Source organism: Staurois parvus, unplaced genomic scaffold (assembly GCF_062004578.1).
Source record: "Staurois parvus isolate SC_StPar_1 unplaced genomic scaffold, SC_StPar_1.0 ptg000086l, whole genome shotgun sequence".
NCBI classification, from domain to species: domain Eukaryota; kingdom Metazoa; phylum Chordata; class Amphibia; order Anura; family Ranidae; genus Staurois; species Staurois parvus.
The window spans coordinates 1,365,948-1,388,056 of record NW_028317882.1 but is presented as its reverse complement, the minus strand read 5'-3'; the positions used below and the strand labels follow the sequence as shown (position 1 = coordinate 1,388,056).

At 39.7% G+C, this 22,109-nt stretch overlaps 1 long non-coding RNA gene across 1 annotated transcript; it reads left to right on the top strand.

Moving 5' to 3' along the window:
- Positions 1–9,506: 9,506 nt before the first annotated feature.
- LOC149468468 (uncharacterized) lies at positions 9,507–16,454 on the top strand. The gene is made up of 2 exons (XR_016311694.1): positions 9,507–13,319; positions 13,425–16,454. It is a non-coding gene; the product is annotated as an uncharacterized LOC149468468 (long non-coding RNA).
- Positions 16,455–22,109: the final 5,655 nt, after the last annotated feature.

The following is a 22,109-nucleotide window of genomic DNA, read 5'->3' as shown; positions in this document are numbered from 1 at the left end:
TTTCACCAGGTGTGTGTGTGTTACTGGAAGGCTCTCTCGGGTGGCGGCTGGTGTTGGTCGGTGTCAGGCTCTCTCCGCTGGGCGGGGTGGCCTTCGATTTTTTAGGGGGCAGCACTGCCCCTGGAAAAAGGGACATATGCGGCATGGGGACCAGGTGGGATCTGAGAGAGGCTGCGGGCTTTTTGATGGTGTATGCAGAGCCTGATTGTCGCTCCTGGGGATGTCCAGAGCTGTGAAGGTGAGTGTCTTTCTCTCTTTCACCAGGTGTGTGTTAGTGGAAGGCTCTCTCGGGTGGGGGTCTGGTGTTGGTTGGTGTCGGGCTCTCTCCGCCAGGCGGAGGGCGTTCAATTTTTGTGTTGCCTAGGGCAGCAAAAAACCTAAATACACCACTGATCGTGACTTGTGTCAACACATGAAAAACGTGCAAAAAACGTGAGCTGGAACGCTCACAGTGTGAAAGTGCCTAAGTCCTAGATTGTAAGCTCCAAGGAGCAGGCCTCCTATCGCTCTTGTATTGAACTGTATTGTTGCTGTATTGTCTCCCTTTATATTGTAAAGTGTTGCGCAAACAGTTGGCTATATAAATCCTGTATAATAATAATAAGAATAAATAAACTGCAATAAAATATTTTTGTGTGTTTAATGCTGCTTTAAGGAAGTGCAGCCAGCTGTCTCTCGTGTTTATGCCACATTCCACTGCTTTTCTTTTTTATATATATATATATATATATATCACTGTGCCATTTTTGTATACGCTTACACCGGCAAGATGTTTTCCTTTTTTGCTTTCGAGGTTACGTGTGTTATTCTTTCATTTTATAGAATGCAGTAATTTTCATTTACTGGGAAGCAAAAAAGAATTTGTGAATGAAAATATTTTATCTTCAGACAAAAGGAAGTATTTGCCTGAAGGCTACTTGAGAGGATATGAAAGGTGGTGGGCAGCAGAAAAGCCAGGGTTAAACGCAGAGAAAGCTGCGAGAATGGGTGGGACTTAATGAAGGGAAATGAGATGAGAGGAAGTGAAACATTTCAATGTTCCTGGAGCAGAGCAGGTGGTAACAGAACACTCCGTAGCACACATTTGTGTTTATTGATGCAGTGACCGTGATCTTGTTAATAGCTAGGGAAGGTGGAGCAGCTTGCAGGCATTGCTGTCTAATGAATCTTTTGTCCTCGCAGCATTACAAGCAAGGCCAGGGTGAAATAACTTCATGCAGGCTTTGTTACAGCTTTGCTAAGTGCTAGAAAGATGTAGAGCTGAGCTTAGAGGAGCAGTTTCTTTGTGTGTGTTGCTCTATAATGTGAACAGCAAGATGAAGTCATGACATGCCGCAGACATTCAAAGACGGCACGTAAAGGGGGGAGGTGAGCGTATCAGAAATGGCCCAGTAGGTATCATTATTTTCATAAGTGCTAATCTTCGGCTAACACTAGCTGCACGTTATGCAACCCATACAGTCACGTCGTTGCAGGATCTGAATGATTTGGATTCAATTGTATGATATTTTTATTACTATTATTTTCCTTTTAAAAAGGATAACCGATTATTGTAGCACTGTAGATTAATTAAGTGGTACTAAGCTTTTGATGGTGTGAGCTTTGCTTCAAATGATTGAGGTATATGAACAGCAAACGGTACAATTTTGAAAGGATAAGCTAGAAAATGTTAAGTGATTACTTTTATTATCAGCTGAATGGGCTGTTTTTGACTGACAGTATGTGTACCACACTAAAGGACTGTTGCTTGGCATGCACACTCCATTTTACATCTGAGCATGATTCCTGGTGGCATGCGTAAAAACTCTTATTTGGTTTGATGGTCATTCTGAAAATCCTCTTTTTTTTTTTTTTGTCTTATGAAACGTCATGCAAAATATTACTTGCTGCGATCCTTAGTTAAGACAGAGATTAGGGCATGCAAAGACAGGCCGAGTGGTCACATTTGCTGGATTTCAGCTAATTATCTCTTATTGAAGTAAAACTAAGCAAAACTTTTTTTTTTTCTTTCAGTTTGGATAGAGTAAGGGAGGGTTCAAACCTCCATCATTTTATTTTTTGCCATTGGGGAGATTTCCCTTCAATTCCTGACCTATTGCCAAAACAAGAAGCGGGAGAAGAAGGAAATGAAGGAAATTTCCCCTCTATTACTTTTCTGAGGACAACCCAAAATTTGGGGTTTTCCTTCACTTTTGATGATAATGGCAAACAGGACAAATAGAGAGGGTGAATCTCCCTAACAGGGATACAGATAACAATAAAAACTGCCAGGTGTTTTAATCCATTTCCACTCTATCCAAAACTAAATAAAAAAGTTTTGCTGTTAGTTATACTTTAAATGCACTGCTAAAAATGCAAATAAAATAAATGTATGTCAGATTTTGTACTTTTCATATACTGTGTATTTAATTATTGTGGAACTACTGTTTAAAATTGTATTTTTTTTTTTGTGCTTGTTTCACGTAAGTTTTTCTCTCTTCTTTCTTTCTTTCTTTCTTTCTTTCTTTCTTTCTTTCTTTCTTTCTTCCCTTTTGTACAAACCTGAAGTAGTATACAGTCTTGTATTATTATACACTGATGGCAGTAGTTTGTTGAGTTTATGCACTTTAAATTGGTATTAAACCCAAAAGCAGACATTTTATTCTTTTGCAGCTTACCATTTCTTACATATGATGACCGCATTCATTTTCTATTTAGGCTTTCTTTTTTCAGCTGGTGATCCAGTCAGTAAGTCTGTAGTTTTTCAGAAGAACAGGTTTTTCAGCAGTATGTATCATTTACAGGGACGAGACAAGCCATTTAACACTAGCAGGGATGCTTACAAGGATCAGCTTTTATTGATTAATGTAAAACCATTATCCAGAAAGGGAAAAACAATGGTTTGCTGTAACTGCTGATAGAGTATTAGCTGGGATTAGGCTTCAGTTTGTTAATGCATTTAAATCTGCTAGTCCATCTAACACTCCCTTCCCCCCAGACTGAAAGTGCTGTTGTCCAAGGGTGCCCCTTAGCTCCTTCATGCAGAGTGGAGGCACTCTAATACAGGAGGTGTTTTACTGGTCATATCACCAGGTGAAACAGAGGGGGAAAAAATGCCTTAAAAAGAAAACAAATACAGCCACCACATCTAATGATTGGTAAGCTGCAACATATTATATTTGTTTTTGGGTTTAATACCGCTTTAAGCAGGTTCATATAATTTAATGTTCATTTCACAAAGACATGTATTGTGCAATTTTAGGGTCATGGAATATCTATATTTTAAATACTTCTTTCTTACTTTGTACAAAAATGCATAGGTTTGAAAGGTCCCTAGCATTGGTAGACCAAACTTACAGAAAGATGTTTTTGTTTCCCTTGTAACCTTTTCTTGGAAATTAATGAAGGTTAATGTAAGAAAGTAATGAAAGATGTTCCCTTGGCTTCTGTTTTAGCCTTCCTCGAGTGTATTTAAACCGAAAACTTTTTAATTTTGGATAGAGAAGGGAATGATTAAAATCTCTCTAAAAGGTTTTTTTGTAATGTGTCCAGGGAGATTTCTCTTCACTTCCTGTTCCTAGATATAGAAGGAAGGGAGAAGAAATTTTCCAGTTTGAGGAAATCCTCATGTAGACAGTTGTCACTCGAAAAAGTCTTCCCTTTGGAAGATTTCCCTTATTTCTCTTCAAGTGACAGCTCAAAATGTTTGATTTTCTTATCCCTTTTAGTTCCTGTGACAACGGTCGCCAGGATGGATAGAGTTGATCTTCCCAACCAGGACACAGACAACAATAAAATCTAACTGGGGTTCTGACCCTTTCCTACACTTTCAATATACTATAAACAATGGTTACTGAATTGTGATGATTTTTTTTCATTGAATACTATTTATTGTATTGTTCTTATGAAGATGTTTTGGCAATGTGAATATATTTTATATGAAAGATTTAATTTCTTTTATTGATCTTTGCAGCCCAGTTATGGAGTTACATACCATGTTTCGTATACATGAGAAAGGTGCCCAGCAAGAAATATTGCGGCAAGATTCCAATCCAAACCACAAACACAGAGAACGGGTTTTCAGACCAAGAATATCCCTTTTTGGATTAAATGAGGAAGAAGTTAGATCAAGGTATCGCTTTAGTACTGAAGTTATACTGGAGCTATATGAACAGATCCAACAAGATATAGAGCCGAACTGTGAACGGAACCATGCTGTTCCAGGAATGGTAAAATTGCTCAGTGCTCTACATTACTTTTCTTCTGCATCATTTCAGGGTACAGTATCCGCTCTCTCTGGTATATCCCAACCAAGTTTCAGCAGGCATCTGACTCAAGTCCTAAAGGCCATCAACAAGTTAACTCCACAGTACATTGTTTTCCCATCAGATAAAGCTGCAATACAAACAATAAAAGATGGCTTTTTTAAAATGTCCTCCTTTCCTAATGTCATGGGGGTAATTGACTGTACTCATGTCGCCCTGTCACCCCCAACAGAAGATATTTACAGAAACAGCAAGAATTTTCACTCTTTAAATGTTCAAATGGTATGTGCATCTGATATGAGGATTCTTAATTTGGTAGCTGGATATCCTGGATCTACACATGATTCCTACATACTAAAACATTCAAGCTTACATACAATCTTGACTTCTGGCAATCTTCCAGAAGGCTGGATATTGGGTAAGTAGCAAGGAGAAATAATTTTTATTAGGAAAAGCTTTGTTTAATTTGGAAGAGTACAAACAAAAGAAAATGTTGTCTTTACTTAATTGGTTGTACAATGCAGCTATACATCAGAAACTACAGTATATTTACAGGATTTCTCCATCAAACAATAAATGTGACCAGGGCCAGTGCTAGACTATTTTACGCCTTAGGCAAGACCTGTTACTTGCACCCCCCCCCCCAAAAAAAATCTATAACTTGTAGTTCTACTTCACTCCTAGCACACATCCTCTTTCCCCTCAAATTTTCCACCCTAGTACAGATTCTTTCCCCCAGATCCCACGTTCTCACGTTCTAACACAAATTTCTCTAAATCCCTCCTCCTAGCACAATTCCACCTCCTAGCGCAAATTCCCCCCCAATCTCCCTCTCCTAGCACAAATTCCTAAATCCAAACACAAATCCCCCCCCCCCCCTAGCACAAATTTCTCCCCAATCTCTTCTTCTAGCACTAATCCCTTTTCTTCAATCCCCCCATGTAGGACATATTCCACTCCACTAGTTAAAAGCCCTCTAAATGACTCTTCACAGGAAATCCCCTCACCTTACCCAAATCCCCCCCCCCCCTTTTAGCACAAATCCCCCTCTCCCCCCAAACCTCCCTCCTACTCCTTGCACAAATACCCCCCCCCCCCCATTATCCACAATACCCTTCCCAGCTCACTCAACTGAAATATGAAAAGTCCAATTGAAAACTGAGAGTAGCCACGGCAGCACCCCTCTAGATGCTACCATGGAGGAGAGTAGAGAAACCAGCGGTGGTGGCTGGGTCCTAGGCAGCAGTGCTCCCTAGGCGGCTGCCTAGTTTGCTACTTGTAGTGCCGGCCCTGCATGTGACTTTACATCTATATATACCATAGTAAAAGCATATTGAGTTTAGAGTTTTTACTGCAGTGAATACCTTTAAGTCATTTTTGATATGACATATTTTACAAACTTGCTTTTTTAATATTTTTGTTTTTGTAGCCACATAGGGAGAGAATTGTTCTGAGCTGGCAGCATCAGACTTGCATTGTGAGCAGGATCTATAAAATGCAAACAATGTGTAGCACTGCAAAGTAGGGAGTAGAGCCTACCAATGTAATGTGCCAGTTTTGTTTTCCCCATGTACATGTGTTACTAATTGTAAAAAAGAACAGACAAGGGCGCACTCTCATCGTGCATTACCGTGGTATACCACGTGTTTATTAAAAAGACAAATGGATCTATACTCACAAACCAACGATATAAAAGCAGTGTAGGTGGTCCACAAGAACAGTCACAAAGATATTGTGTCCTTGATAAGGATAAACTGACGCGTTTCGGGAGCTCTGAGGAAGGGGGTCTAGCTCCCGAAACACTTATCAAGGACACAATATCTTTGTGGCTGTTCTTGTCGACCACCTACACTGCTTTTATATCGTTGGTTTGTGAGTATATATCCATTTGTCTTTTTAATAAACATGTGGTATACCACGGTAATGCACGATGAGAGTGCGCCCTTGTCTGTTCTTTTTCACCAGTGGTCAGATTTCTCGATCTTTGAAGGGCAGCACCTCTTCATCTGGCATCCCGATATTTTTTAAGTCTGCATGAGGATTGGAGCGCCGGTTTTGTTTGTCTTTGTGTTACTTATCCATAGAAAAAATGTTTTGAGACATTAACACATTAAAAAGATTATCTACAGTATATCAAGCAAGTCAGTTGACATTTTTATCTGAAAAATGTTAAAACTTTATACATCTTTCTTCAAGGTTCAGATTCATCTTTAAAATGTATATATACGTTACAAGTAAACCTCTTTTCCAGTTGGCGTTATGTATACATTTTTTTGTAAATAGTTTTTTTGTGAAACTGTGTTGCAAGTTTTCTATCTGGAGATGCTGCCAGAAACAGCACTTCTATTGCAGGCTGAGAATACTAAACCACAACCATAAAATTAGCAGTGGTGGTGTTAGCCTGCAATGTGTCCTTCTTCAACTAGTTGTTGAGCTGCCTACCAGGTCTATCAGCCAGCCCAGCATTGGACTGACTATCAGGTCTATCAGCCAGCCCAGCGCTGGGCTGACTATCAGATCTAGTGTTGGGCTTACCATCAGTGTTGGGCTTACCTTGGGCTGACTATCTGGTCTATCAGCCAGCCCAGCCTTGGGCTGACTATCTGGTCTATCGGCCAGCCCAGCCTTGCATGCATGCAATAAAGTGTACAGTATATACAGGTGAAACTCGAAAAATTAGAATATCGTGCAAAAGTTCATTTATTTCAGTAATGCAACTTAAAAGGTGAAACTAATATATGAGATAGACTCATTACATGCAAAGCAAGATAGGTCAAGCCGTCATAATTGTGATGATTATGGCTTACAGCTCATGAAAACCCCAAATCCACAATCTCAGAAAATTAGAATATTACATCAATAAAAAAAGCATTGTATATAGAACAATATCAGACCTCTGAAAAGTATAAGCATGCATATGTACTCAGTACTTGGTTTGGGCCCCTTTTGCAGCAATTACTGCCTCAATGCGGCGTGGTATGGAAGCTATCAGCCTGTGGCACTGCTGAGGTGTTATGGAAGACCAGGATGCTTCAATAGCGGCCTTCAGCTCTTCTGCATTGTTCGGTCTCATGTCTCTCATCTTTCTCTTGGCAATGCCCAATAGATTCTCTATGGGGTTCAGGTCAGGCGAGTTTTCTGGCCAATCAAGCACAGTAATCCCACGATCATTGAACCAGGTTTTGGTGCTTTTGGCAGTGTGGGCAGGTGCCAAGTCCTGCTGGAAAATGAAGTCAGCATCCCCACAAAGCTCGTCTGCGGAAGGAAGCATGAAGTGCTCCAAAATCTCCTGGTAGATGGCTGCGTTGACCCTGGACTTAATGAAGCACAGTGGACCAACACCAGCAGATGACATGGCTCCCCAAATCAACACAGACTGTGGAAACTTCACACTGGACTTCAGGCATCTTGCAGTGTGTGCCTCTCCATTCTTCCTCCATACTCTGGGTCCTTGGTTTCCAAATGAGATGCAAAAGTTGCACTCATCAGAAAAGAGGACTTTGGATCACTGAGCAACAGACCAGGTCTGTTTTTCTTTAGCCAAGGTTAAGACGCTTCTGATGTTGTTTGTTGTTCAAGAATGGCTTGACAAGAGGAATACGACATTTGAAGCCCATGTCCCGGATCCGTCTGTGTGTGGTGGCTCTTGATGCACTGACTCCAGCCTCAGTCCACTCCTTGTGAAAGTCCCCAACACTTTTGAATGGCCTTTTCCTGACAATCCTCTCCAGGCTGCGGTCATCCCTGCTGCTTGTGCTCCTTTTTCTTCCAAACTTTTCCCTTCCAGATAACTTTCTATTAATGTGCTTTGATACAGCACTTTGGGAACATCCAACTTTTTTTGCAATTACAGTATTTTCTGGCGTATAAGACTACTTTTTATACTTAAAAATATACCCCAAAAATTGGGGGTCATCTTATACGCAGGGTATAAAATGTGAACCTTGAGTTTGTTTGGGTCAAGCTGGCTGGATTTGTGGTAATACTGTACATACAGTATACCGTGCTGAGCAAAGCTGGCTCAAAACAAATGTCCCTATGACAGATTAATCTGTCAGCCCGCTGGATGTGCGGTATATACAGTATACTGCGCTGAGCCAAGCGGTTTCAAAACGTACCGGTACGTCACTACTGTAATCAGCCCGCTTGATGCGTGTATGTACGGTAGCTGCGGCTACATACAGTATACACTGGACCAATCACGGCGAGTGATGTATTCTACTAATGAATACAAAGCCTGCTCGGATTGGCTGAGTCAGAGAGGTGGGCTGATGATGTCACAACCTCAGCCAATCCGAGCAGGCTTTGTATTCATTAGTAGAATACATCGCTCGCCATGATTGGCCCAGCGTATACTGTATGTAGCCACAGCTACTGTACATACACACATCCAGCTGTCTGATTACCGTAGGAACGTACCGGTACGTACTTGGCTCAGTATACTGTATATACCACACATCCAGCGGGTTGACAGATTAATCTGTCATAGGGACATTTGTTTTGAGCCAGCTTGGCTCAGCGCGGTATACTGTATGTACATTACTGCACATCCAGCGGGCTGTATATATACTGTATACTGTATGTGGCCGAAGCTACCATATTACTGCACATCCAGTGGAAACCATCTGATTTGGAATTTGATCCATATGATGACTGTCTTGCAAATGTACCACAAGATGTCATTCATGAACTTATGATGTCAGAGGATGAACATGAGAATTTTGAAGGATTTTAAGTACCGGTAAGTCATAACCATTTCAATAAAAAAATCTGATGTTTTTAAATGGTGTTGCCTCGGAAGGGGGGTAGTCTTATACGGTGAGTATAGCCCAAAACCTAACTGGAAAATTAGGGGGTCGTCTTATAGACACAGTCGTCTTATACGCCGGAAAATACGGTACCTTTTGAGGCTTTCCCTCCTTATGGAGGGTGTCAATGACGGTTTTCTGCACAACTGTCAGGTCAGCAATCTTTCCCATGATTGTGATTCCTACTGAACCAGACTGAGAGACCATTTAAAGGCTCAGGAACCCTTTGCAGGTGTTCTGGCTTAATTAGCTGATTAGAGTGGGACACTTTGAGCCTAGAATATTGCACCTTTTCACAATATTCTAATTTTCTGAGATTGTGGATTTGGGGTTTTCATGAGCTGTAAGCCATAATCATCACAATTATGACAAATCACGGCTTGAACTATCTTGCTTTGCATGTAATGAGTCTATCTCATATATTAGTTTCACCTGTTAAGTTGTATTACTGAAATAAATGAACTTTTGCACGATATTCTAATTTTTAGTTTCACCTGTAAATACCAAGTAAATAAAAAAAAAAAAAAAAACACTCCAGGTACCATCCCTAAGTATTTTGCTCCACTTTTAAATGCTAAAAACATATGTAACTAACTTTTTGGTGACTTTATCAGTGGTTACGTGACCACCCTTTTCTGTCTGCAGCTTTGAGGGCTGAGGATGGAGACTGCAGCAGACATACTGCTGCCCAAGGCATGCCTACAGCAATTAGACAGTTCTTTGGGGGGTTTTTGGCTGGGCAAGGGTGTACTTTTTTTTTTTTTTTTTTTTTTTAAAGGTACTCACTTCCTCAGTTCTCACAGAGACAACATAGATGTACATTTGGCCTATTCCCCAACCTCCCACAGCCTTTTTCAACATGTCACATGTCCCAATAGGCTGCAGGACCAGTCTCACTGCACAGTATGTACAGTGGGCAGCTGGCTGTGAGATATCAGAACCAGCTCCCCTGTCCAAGATGGTGGCACTAGAGAGGCTGTGGGGAAGTGCTGGACTTCATGGATTGGTAAATATCTGTTTCTTTAAAGTCAGTACTGCAGTGTTTGTAGGTGCTGGCGTTTAATTTTTGACGGTGTGGTTGAAATTCCTCTTTAGGAAACTACCGAGCCTAAACTTAAATGAGTATTAAGGTACATTCATTACATTATGTGTTAAAAAGAAAAAGAGTATTAATCACTGGGTCAAAATGTTGTATTAGTAATATTGAAATATTTTTTCTTACTTTGGAAATGTATGCATATTCCTTGCTCATCCCTGTAGCTGCTGTTTTTTTTTATTATTTCTGGCTTTTCATTACCACCAGAAGGGTGGTGAGACATCAACCTTCTCTTTGTTGCAAAAGTGAAAGAACACAATCCTGGGCACCCCTTTGGTGTGCATGTTCCAGGGAGGAAGCTGGCCACTGAATGATGTAGACTTTAGCTATGTAATCTTCCCATCAGTTGCTTGATTCTATCAGAACTGCTTCCGTAATCAAACAACTGATCAGCACAGCTAAAATCTGAACCATCCAATGAAAAGAAGGGCAGGACATGTTCATCTAAAGGATTGCTGGGGATGTACCCTTTCACTCATTCTCATCACTTAAGCAATCCATAGATTATAAAATTTTCTTTCCTTCCAGTATGGGTGGAAGGAAAGAAAACTGACTATGTTGATGGAGGAATCCTTCCCGTAGCGCTATTGTACTCTGCCGGTAAGGAGCCTTCCCTGCTGGCACAACAAAGTGATTACTGCTAGCTGCTATAGCTGCAGGCAGTAATTGCATGTAAAAAATCCAATAGGTTGGTTGTACTGAAGTCTATCAATGGATTGACTTCAGTACAACCAATCTGCCCATAGGTGGATCACATTTTGTCCTGTTCCTGCTTAACTGGTCCAGATTCAGTCCATCTATGGCTAGCTTTACTTTCTTTCCTGTCAGTACATGTGAATGGGTGGCTACAAAGGGAGATACTGAGACAGCAGAATTAATTGTAGACACAGGCATCAAGAAATTGAATGCAGATGGGGATCTCTGAAAGTATTCTAAGGTATTTATGGGGGACTATATGTACACAGAAGTTTAAGGGAACAGGATGAAGCCATCTTCTTCTCTTCTCTTTCTTTTTTTTTTTTTTTAAATAAACTGATTTTTTTGTTTTGCCTTCACATAGACTTAGGGTCATATAATTACATTTCCTAGTTTTGAAGAGAGGAATTATAATTTACATCTTTTTATTCCAATCCGTTACATCAGGTGATATGTTTAATTTTTACATACAGGTATTCACCTTCCAGTGCTAAAGCAACAAAAGTCTGAACAACATTCCTTCATAGTTTGTGGGTGTTAGATTATTACACGTGCAAATAAAAATGGAAAGTTTAATTTCGGATGCTCCCCAAGCTGTGCATGTCCAAGCCTATGCAAACCCATGGGTTTTTGGCTACCCCATTTCATTTCTACTTATGCTTGTTTTGCCTCAATGGTCCTAAAAAAGCTCTGTTATCTGCATATGCAAGCAAACTGGCTTGTATACAGTAGTTAGATTTAAGTTCACACCAGAAGATCCTGAAAATGCATGTGATGGGATATGGGAGTACATGTTCATTAACATGCTTTGTCATGCATTTTCAGATCTTCTATATTGCATTCCATATGGAAATGTACTTCTACCTGTTTTAAAATGGAAAATGGGGGGGGGGATAGGTTTAAAGGTTAAGTTGTTCATCCTTTGACAAAAAAATAATAAATGCACATATTTTTGCAGGTAAAAATATGTGCATTTATTATTTTTTGTAGCAGGAGCCTGTAAAGCATTACACCAGCAATCAGCAGATTGTTGGTGCCTTGCAGATCTCCTGCAGACCTGTCCGTACATATGCTTGCCTGTATGGGCAAGCAGTTATACTGACAGGAAAAATCAATGTACTACCAGGGCGATCCACAGCACTGTGGTAGTTCATTGAGAACTACAAGCCGGCAGCCGCTAAGAACACTGTGAATGACTTGACTGTGTGGGCAGAGTCCCTCGCAGTCGCTCTGTTTTTAGAAAGTGACAGCTAATATGGGGAACGTCTTGTACTGCTGTCATAGGGAGGGGGCGGATCAGGCAGTGGCAGCTGCATTGGGAACATGTTCCACTCTAAAAACGAGTGTTTGGGATGTTCCCAAAGGCGAACTTATGCTTTAAACTATGTTTATTGGGTTTCATCTATACGAATAAAAGTTGATCATTCGAAGCACCCCTATCTGTGTTTGTTCCAACTCCTGTAACTGTCCCTTTTGCTGGACAGCTTGGTCTGCATGCAAATGTGGAGTAAATATAATTGTGAAATATTAAAAAGGCAATCCTTATTCTGAATACCATCATTACAAGCATTAACCAGATACAGTTTCTAAAATATGATATACTCCTTTATAGCGGTTCTTTATGTGCATCTTTTTTATTGATCAGTTTCAGCCAAGACTGCTGGATCATATCCCTGTGATGATTTCAGTGGTACCTTTGGTTTTAATTACTGTTGTTTTTGAGATTCTTATACATTCACTGCTTTGATAGCTGTGCTTGCCATATTCCTACTGACATAAACGAGGAGGCGGAGGCGCCAGTATTGGGTCCATCATCCTCCAAACTGGGAGGAAGAAGAAGGACCAATTTAAACTCTGTACCGTACCTTGAAGCAGTATCAAGGCAAGTTCATCTACTGTACATGGATGGCTATGAAAAGGTAAGGGAAATTTTTTGTACATGGGAGGGGTGTGTTTCCTTATTTAATTGTATCTATCTACTTTATAACCAGCAGTTGTGGAATTACAATTCAAATTTTCCTGATAAAACGTTTAGGGTGGATTCACTCACAAAAAGTGCAAATGAGCCCCTAAGACATGTTAGGAACAGTAGTTCATCAGCACCCGCTCATTTAATAGTTAACTATCACTACTTTTAAGGGATTCCAAGACAATGATAGTCACAATTTTGACAACAGAGAATTCAAAGTGGATAATTAATATTCTTTTCTTTTCTTTAAGAGTTTTGGCTACTGATCTTGAAATCCTCAAAAATCCCAGTTTGACGTACAGTAATTATACACGGGAGCCAACACGTTTGATTTACATGCGCTCTATACTGATTAGAGATTCTATCTCTCAAGAAATTCTGAACACACATGGAAAAGAAGGTTGCTTCTGATGTCAACAACTGTGCAACATTGCATGTGGTCCCTTTTTATAGTATCTTCATTTCTGAATTGGAAATACCATCTCTAAAGGACAACTATTGAGAATGTAAGATGTGTAGCATTTATTAAACATAAAGAGTATGTCACTGCAATGCAATGCAATCAGTATGTGTTTAGCTTCATGTTATGACCTACCTCTTTTTATTCTCAGAAAGTGCCGGGTGTTCTTCTCTGCAACTAGCCTGCCTAAGGAAGAATCTATATGCAGCCGCTAGGACCTGCATTCCCTCCCATTGGAAACCCCTTGTGACACCTATGATTGGTCATATTATGACATTGGAGAACCTTACAATGTCACTTAGGAAACTGGAAGACTAGTTTCATAAGACCTGGTTCTATTGGATTCACTTTCAATATATTGAAAATTCATGGGATTCTACCTCTCCTAGGAAATAGGCAAGGAGACCTCACTCCTCTTCACTTCTTTGCCACTCCTTCCCTTTTCGCTTTATCCAACCAACCTCATGTCACCCCTTTTCCTATTTACCTATTCCCCATTTACCCCCATTTTTTTCTTTTCTTTTTTACTTTTTTTCGCTTTTCCACGTTTTCCTTGCTGGGTTTAAATTTCACCTAAGAGATGACTTTAGTCTTCTATTCCTGCATGGAAACATGCTTTTATCAGTAGTCTTGTTAGACCACTCTATCATGGGCAACTCTCCATTACTTAACCATCTATTTAGTTATTAAAGTGGAGATCTAGCCCCTGCCACCTCCCACCCCAAAAGAAAAAAAAAATTAAAAGTCAGCAGCTACAAATACTGTGGCTGCTGACTTTTAATAGTAGGGCACTTGCACGTAGCTGATTTTTTAATTGGCTGTCAGGTACTGCCACTGCCATCTTGACTAAGAGAAACCATCCGGGAAGCCTTGCAGCTTCACGGCCAGTTACCTACCGTGCATGCACTAAGTGTGCTGCGCTTTATGAATGGGCTGCAATCCTCTGGGGCCTTGGAAGTGTCCCAGAGGGCTGTGGGAGGTGCCAAACTTGCCGGAAAATATATTCTCAGCCGGAAGTGGGAGCAGGTACCTGTCAAAACCAGGTACCTGCTCCCCCCCCCCCCAAATGTGGCAGCGGACGGTGGGGGGAGGAGGCAGAAAAGCGTAGCTTTCACTTTTGTGTGGAACTTCACTTTATTACTAGTAGTAGTCATCTTGGCACTGCTGTATGTTCTGATAGTGTAAGATCAGTCTACCGATCCAGCTATAATGTACTTGTAAGTACCCTTACATGCTCCTGTTGCCTTGGATAAATTAAGAATTAAAAAAAAAATCCATATGCACTCTTGTCAATATGTAAATGGTATAATTTTTTGTTTGACAGTTGAGAGACTACATATACACAAAGAGAGCCATCTTCTCTTTTTTTCTTCCATCCAAGTTCCATCAGAGAACCATTTCTAGTAACATCTGTGTCAAGCATTTTTCAGCCTGATACTGCAATATATTATATATTTATTATATATAATATATATATTTATTCTTTCTGTACCGCAACCATTGTATCATTCAGAGAGTATAAGAATATACTTGAATTGATCCCTGATACACAGCTGGAGATTTCAGCGTAACAAGCAAATATACAAACAGTTTTTTCTGTAAAAGTTGGAACATAACTACACCTTGTCCTTTGATGTATACTCAAAGTAATATGTGATGTATACGCAAGGTCATTTCAAACACTCTTTTTGTGAGGTGTATTTGAAGTTCTTTAATCTTATTTGTGTGGACCCTTATTAATCTTTATGGACCTGTTTGGAATCTGGAAGTAATGCTGTAATTGACTTCCTGCTCCTACCATTACAGTTTGATGGAGCAGTGTCTATTGGAGTGCCGACAAACTCGGAATGGATGTTTCAAGAAATTATACACACCTTGGATAGCACTGAGTGAGAAAGACTAGGGACACTGACATTCTGTGTTTAGGGATTTTCTTGTAGTATTTCAAGTGTCTATGGCCAAGTTAAAATTAGACCAATTGCCAACAAGTGTTAACTGCTGATTTTTGTTCTCTGTTGGGTAATTACACATTGAATTCTACACAACCTAAATTTATCTGTGCATGATAATATTGCCAGATTCTAGATCACTAAGATAGGAAGAGATTTCAGATTATTCTGGATACTGTACAAGCCTAGCACTTTGCCTGGTTAAAGTAGCAAAATGCATGAAAAAGTTGCCATAATAAAAAATCCCTAGAATGTAATTCTTACAGAAGATGGGAAACCTCTGTGGTTAGAAAGTGTTACCTTTTGAAACCCTACTAAAAGTCATAATTTGCAATTATCTGGTGCACTGATTTTTTTTATTTTGGCACACATGCCTACTGCAACCCAATAAGGAGACCTTTCTCCTGAATGCAACTTTTTAAAAAAGTTAGACAGCAAAGGCTGAGAAGTAGAAAAGATCTTAGTACTGATATTCTTGTGTGCTCTGTATTTAACTGGGGAAAAATATGTTGAATTAACCCTTTTCCACCTGCAGGTCTCTTGGGATTGATTTTTATATATGCAATAATGCATTTGAAACTCTGCATGATTATGCTGGAGCATCTACATCCAAATACATTACAATGGGAAGGAACCTGCACAAGATGGTAATGCCAGGTCATCAATCACATACCTTTTTAGGATGCAGTGGAGCCAGATATTTATTTTATGAGATGTATTTCTCTGCTGTGCTGCTGAAAATCAGATTATTGCTTCACCTCTATAAATGTTGAGTCCTACCACAGGAGCAGTAACCTCAACTTCTGTAACCATGGTGTAATACCTAGCTGGACCCATCAAAGGATATGTTATGACCTGGCATAAGAGACCCTTCTTTATTTTATATCTTGATTTCTAATGATATATTCAGAAGAGTGAAGCACTTCAAGCAGCCATGCTCTAAGATGAATCTCAACTTGACCAAGAGGTTTATAATAGACGTATCCAGAATGTATTGTTTTGTTAAAGCTTATTTTGTTATTACATTTTATATTGTTTGTTAAAAGAAAAACACTCTTCTGTTTAATTGATATTGAAATATTTACTTTATGTATAAGAAGCTTTGAATTACCTTGAAGCATGTCAATGGACAAGAGCCAAATGTCATAGGCTGTGCCTGTGTTTTGTGCAAAAAAACTTGGTTATCTAATTTTTAGGATGATGTGAGATGAGTAAACATCCTTTGGTCTGTTTCTGTTTTTTTTCTGTCTTGTTTTATCAAAAACTCACTCAAACACATTTTTGTAAATCCAAGTTTATGGTGTACAATACCATTACTTAACGAAATTCATGGACTTTATAGGCACAATAATACAAATCTATAAAATTCAATTTCACCTTTATTAATAGACATTTAAAATCGGTGAGAAATGACAATACATGAAAAACACCTTTAGTAGGACATGGTATATATACTGTTACATACTGTACTCTTATGCCAACTGGCTTAACGTAGCATATAATTTTTCCTTCTATAGATGACTCGACACATTTTGCTGAAACTGCTTCTTCAGTAGCTTCTTTTGAGTGCTAGACAGCTAAAAAGTGTGAAAAATCTGATGCATCCATGGTTTGGAAGAATATGGCAGGGCAATAACAGGGACAAAAAAATACACCTATGAAACACGGCATACAATCTAGTACAGTGCCACTTGCAGATATATTTGTAAAGGCCTTAATCAACCTAGGGTGAGAGTCTCAAGGCTTACTCAGTTGATCAGTGCGGTACATATCTAAGTTTTAATGGTAAGTATATACATTGCGGCACTATATAATTTCATCGGGGGCCGACAAGGATCCATAACTCATCTTTGTGTAAGTCCATCTCTGTGAAGGCCCCTAGATCGTCCTCAATACCCAATTCAATAGTTGTCACCTAAAAATGGTAGGAACGTTCTGCCCTGTATTTCCACTAGGGAGCACCAATAGATAAAAAGATACTTCTAAAAAGACAAATAACCTAATAAATAACCTAATAATATGTGTAAAATATATCTGCAGTGGATATAAAAACTCTACACACCCCTGTTAAAATGTTAGGTTTCTGTGATGTAAAAAAAATGAGACAAAGATAAATAATTTCAGAACTTTTCCCACCTTTAATGTAACCTATGAACTGTACAACTCAGTTGAACAACAAACTGAAATCTTTTAGGTGGAGGGAAGTAAAAAGGAAAAACTAAAATAATATGGTTGCATAAGTGTGCACACCCTTAAATTAATACTTTGTTGAAGCACCTTTTAATTTTATTACAGCACCCAGTCTTTTTGGGCATGAGTCTATCAGCATGGCATATTTTGAATTGGCAATATTTGCCCACTCTTCCTTGCAAAAAAAACCTCCAAATCTGTCAGATTGTGAGGGCATCTCCTGTGCACAGCCCTCATCAGATCACCCCACAGATTTTGGATTGGATTCAGGTCTGGGATCTGGCTGGGCCATTCCAAAACTTTCATCTTCTTCTGGTGAAGCCATTTCTTTGTTGATTTGGATGTATGCTTTGATTCGTTGTCATGCTGAAAGATGAAGTTCCTCTTTATGTTCAGCTTTCTAGCAGAAGCCTGAAGGTTTTGTGCCAGTTTTGACTGGTATTTGGAACTGTTCATAATTCCCTCTACCTTGACTAAGGCCCCAGTTCCAGCTGAAAAAAACATCCCCAAAGCATGGTGCTGGCACCACCATGCTTCACTGTGGGTATGGTGTTCTTTTGGTGATGGGCAGTGTTGTTTTTGTGCCAAACATATCTTTTGGAATTATGGCCAGAAAGTTCAACCTTTGTTTCATCAGACCATAACACATTTTCCCACATGCTTTTGGGAGACTTCAGATGTGTTTTTTGCTAAATTTAGCCGGGCTTGGATGTATGAAGAATATGGGAGATTGTTGTCACATGTACCGCACAGCCAGTACTTGCCAGATATTCCTGCAGCTCCTTTAATGTTGCTGTAGGCCTTTTGGCAGCCTCCCAGACCAATTTTCTTTTCATCTTTTCATCAATTTTGGAGGGATATCCAGTTCTTGGTAATGTCACTGTTGCATCATATTTTCTCCACTTGATGATGACTGTCTTCACTGTGTTCCATGTTATGTCTAATGCCTTGGAAATTCTTTTGTACCCTTCTCCTGACTGATACCTTTTAACAATGTGATCCCTCTGACGCTTTGGAAGCTCTCTGTGGACCATGGCTTTTTTCTGTAGGATGAAACTAAGAAAATGCCAGGAAAGATCTACTAGAACAGCTGAACTTTATTTGGGGTTAATCAGAGGCACTTTAAATGATGGCAGGTGTGTACTGACTCCTATTTAACATGATTTTCAATGTGATTGCTTAATTCTGAACACAGCTACATCCCCAGTTATAAGTGGGTGTGCACACATAGTTTTTTATGTTTACTTCCCCCCCCCCCCTAAAAGATTTGAGTTTGTTTTGCAGCTGAGTTGTACAGTTTATAAGTCACATTAAAGGTGGAAAAAGTTCTGAAATTATATATCTTGGTCTCATTTTTTTACATCACAGAAACCTGACATTTTAACAGGGGTGTGTAGACTTTTTATATCCACTGTATATTTGGCATTAGTGGTCATAATCTGCATCTGCTGTTATGAAAGCCTTGGAGGCATTCAAATGGCCCGTACACACAAGAAAATTGTGCGAAAATTTCCATACGGGGAAATTTCAGCCAATTATCTGATTGTTAGTATACTGCTTTCAACAGCTGATTCTGACTTTTTGGACAATCATACAGTAATCATACAGAGATAATCAAATGGAAAAAAATTATCAGAAGCATAGAGCAAACCTCCACTTCCTCTTCTACTGCGCTAGTACATAGCTATGTTTTCTTACGTTTGCCTTTGTCGGCCAAGAATTTTCCATACCATACCATTCCGTCTACATCATGATATGCGCTTTCGTGGAAAGGCGAACGATCGATCAGCTGATTTTCTCATAGTGTGTACTAGCATTTAGGTCAAATTCTGTTTCATCTCTCTCTGCTTATCCATCGTCATAAGGCTTCATATTGGAACAGGTCAGGCTAATAAACTAGTGTATTGGATTTGCTAAGGCTGTTCCAGGGGCAGATGCAACCTGAGGTGGCCATCTGTGACACTACCCCCTCCAACCTCGTGGTAGCAGTGCACTATATACACAGTCATCACAGTGATGCTGAACATATTAAAATTGCAGGCTCAATGTCACTGACCAGAGTTTCCTGCATAACATATTTATATCTAAGACTGCGTACACACTATAGGAATTGTGGCCGATACCTGAGCAACCAGCTGAAATTTGTTATGCGAGTGCCCCTGTTGGCTGCCTCCCACCCAATATCCTTTGAATGAAAAATCAAAGGAGTCGGGTAGATTGTTAGCCGAAGAGAAGCTGCATTCATTCAGATGCAGCCTCTGTTCAGGTATTCTGAAAGGTAGTGGTAGTGACTGTCAGAATACAATAGCCATAGTGAGAGTTTCCTCCATCTGTGTTGTACAGTGTGGACGCGGAGATCAGTTAGCCCACAGGCTGAACGAAAATAATCTATATCTGTAGACGCAGCTTTATTGAACTGAGCCTTTTGAAATAGGTCATGGAAGTTTTTGCTGGGTTCCTTTGCTACCACCTAGAGCAGTGGTTCTCAACCTGTGGGTCGCGACCCCTCTGGGGGTCGAACGACCCTTTTACAGGGGTCCCCTAAGACCATCAGAAAACACATATAACCGATGTGTAGAAAGCAGCTACTCTGTTAAAAGCAGCTACTCTGTTAAAAGCAGCTACTCTGTTAAAAGCAGCTACTCTGTTGAAAGCAGCTACTGTGCTGAAAGCAGCTACTGTGCTGAAAGCAGCTACTGTGCTGAAAGCAGCAGTATTGGAGGTAAAACGACACTTCATGAATTATAATTACTGGGTAAATAATTTTATGGTTGGGGGTCACCACAACATGAGGAACTGTCTGAAAGGGTCACTGCATTAGGAAGGTTGAGAACCACTGACCTAGAGACTGTCTATAAACTGTTTACACACTAAGTACACAAATAAAAATGGCTGAAGGACAGCAAGTCTTATATTCCAGCACTATTCTTTCCTGTATTGCATGCACTGTATAACATGCACGTCTTCAGTGGGAAGTCAAAATGCGAGGAAAATGAATGACGTAAGACTTTTTTCCAAAGTGGGCCAATGCATGTTGAAATGAACATATCCTACTTAAAACTATGCCTTTTGAAGAATGTAATCCTTGCGTAAGCTGAGAAGCATCTGTGTTTAGAATATGTGGCCTTTCATCTTAGAAAAAAACATAACTTACAGTTAACTGGTGAACTGATTTTTTTGCACTTACTTTTCTCCTGAAAGAACCTTTTTAGAATGTTTGTGCTGACAAACTCTTCCACTTTGAAGTTCCCTTTTTATACAGTAGTATCAGATCGTTCATCTAAGAACCTTAATTTTTATCTTCAGTTATTTTAGGATAATTAATTTTTAATTTAAATGTTTGTAACGTTTAAATATTTGTAAACTATGTTTTGATGTAATTGGATGTCCCTTTCATCACTTCATAAAGTTGAAATATTCGTAAACTATGTTCTATTGTAATTGGATGCCCCATTCATTATTTCTCCATCTACAGGTTGACCTCTAATATATATAACCGTACAAAGTAAGGGCTTCCCTACAATTTTGCATTTACCCATGTATATTACAGCTCACAAAAGTGAAAGGAGTGTTTATACTTCAGAATTGACACTGTGGAAAAAAATTGGCCATAAGATCCAAAACCTCCTGTTGGAAGCAGTTTAGGTGTGTGCTTTGCCTGATATGCAGTGAGAGGGGTTGTTTCTTGACTGTATGTCACTGCACTGAGATGCACTTTGAAATCTTTTATAGGGCAAAAGTGTGAACAAGTCTGAAAGTTGTTGGTGTCATTAAAGCAAACAAACAGGGCAATGAAACTCAAATTTAAAAGTTTAAAGTATTCAAGCCCCTCAAAATATAATCACTTTTGGCACCATCTTTCACATGCCCTTCTGTCTCTTACTGCTCCTTCATCAGTGCCAGCTTTGAATCTTCAGGCTTCTTTTTTCCCTTCCAGTTATCCAGACCACAGATGATGCTGTCTACAGATGCTGTAATGCCACATATGCTCTACAGAGGAGCCCATAGCAAGCTTTTTCTCCTGGAGCAAAATTCAGGCAAGAATATATGAGCATGCCAGGGAAGTGATTAGGTACATCACTCGGGGACTCAGGAGTCCTCTATGTGGCATCTCATACATACCAGGTATTAAAATACCTGCATGCACATCAAGTCAGAACCCAGTAAAATATAATTTACGCTAAACAGATAGCAGTAATCCTTCTCTGTAGTCTCTTGTCTGGAGAAAATTAGTCTGAATTGGTGTCACGACTCTTTAATAAAAAAGGTAACAGATAATTAAGCATCATAGGTTTTGTGTAGCCTAAGTAGAAATAGATATGTTAGGCTGAAAGTTTAATTGGGCTTTAAGCCATAACAATCATGAGCTATTGTACATCAAAAATTCTTCCTCTTATTTGCCCATACTAATTTTAGCTGGGCGGCACAGTGGCTTAGTGGTTAGCACTTCTGCCTTGCAGTAATTGGGTCATGGTTCAATTCCCAACCATGGCGCCTCCTGCATGGAGTTTGCATGTTCTCCCTGTGTTTGCGTGGGTTTCCTCAGGGTACTCCGGTTTCCTCCCACACTCCAAAGACATGCTGGTAGGTTGGCTCCTGTCTAAATTGTCCTAGTTTCATCCCTGGCCATGCGGGATCTCCTGCATGGTAGGGGTTGGGAAAGACCTGGCAACCTACCCTATAAAATAATTGCTTAG